Genomic DNA, 1,304 nt, shown 5'->3' on the forward strand with positions numbered 1-1,304 from the left:
CTGAACCACAACCACAAATCAACTACAATACAATGTGTAATTTGACTGAACCACAACCACAAATCAACTACAATACAATGTGTAATGTGACTGAACCACAACCACAAATCAACTACAATACAATGTGAATGAACCACAACCACAAATCAACTACAATACAATGTGTAATGTGACTGAACCACAACCACAAATCAACTACAATGTAATGCGACAGAACCACAACCACAAATCAACTACAATACAATGTGTAATGTGACTGAACCACAACCACAAATCAACTACAATACAATGTGTAATGTGTTTGAACCACAACCACAAATCAACTACAATGTAATGTGACAGAAATACAACCACAAATCAACTACAATACAATGTGTAATGTGACTGAACCACAACCACAAATCAACTACAATACAATGTGTAATGTGACTGAACCACAACCACAAATCAACTACAATACAATGTGTAATGTGTTTGAACCACAACCACAAATCAACTACAATGTAATGTGACTGAAATACAACCACAAATCAACTACAATACAATGTGTAATGTGACTGAACCACAACCACAAATCAACTACAATACAATGTGTAATGTGACTGAACCACAACCACAAATCAACTACAATATAATGTGTAATGTGACTGAACCACAACCACAAATCAACTACAATACAATGTGTAATGTGACTGAACCACAACCACAAATCAACTACAATGTAATGTGACTGAACCACAACCACAAATCAACTACAATATAATGTGTAATGTGACTGAACCACAACCACAAATCAACTACAATGTAATGTGACTGAACCACAACCACATATCAACTACAATATAATGTGTAATGTGACTGAACCACAACCACAAATCAACTACAATACAATGTGTAATGTGACTGAACCACAACCACAAATCAACTACAATGTAATGTGACTGAACCACAACCACAAATCAACTACAATATAATGTGTAATGTGTCTGAACCACAACCACAAATCAACTACAATACAATGTGTCTGAACCACAACCACAAATCAACTCCAATCCAATGTGTAATGTGACTGAACCACAACCACAAATCAACTCCAATCCAATGTGTAATGTGACTGAACCACAACCACAAATCAACTCCAATCCAATGTGTAATGTGTCTTAACCACAACCACAAATCAACTACAATACAATGTGTCTGAACCACAACCACAAATCAACTCCAATCCAATGTGTAATGTGACTGAACCACAACCACAAATCAACTCCAATCCAATGTGTAATGTGACTGAACCACAACCACAA

Source organism: Coregonus lavaretus (genome assembly GCF_964263955.1).
Source record: "Coregonus lavaretus genome assembly, contig: HAP1_SCAFFOLD_1934, whole genome shotgun sequence".
Lineage (NCBI taxonomy): Eukaryota > Metazoa > Chordata > Actinopteri > Salmoniformes > Salmonidae > Coregonus > Coregonus lavaretus.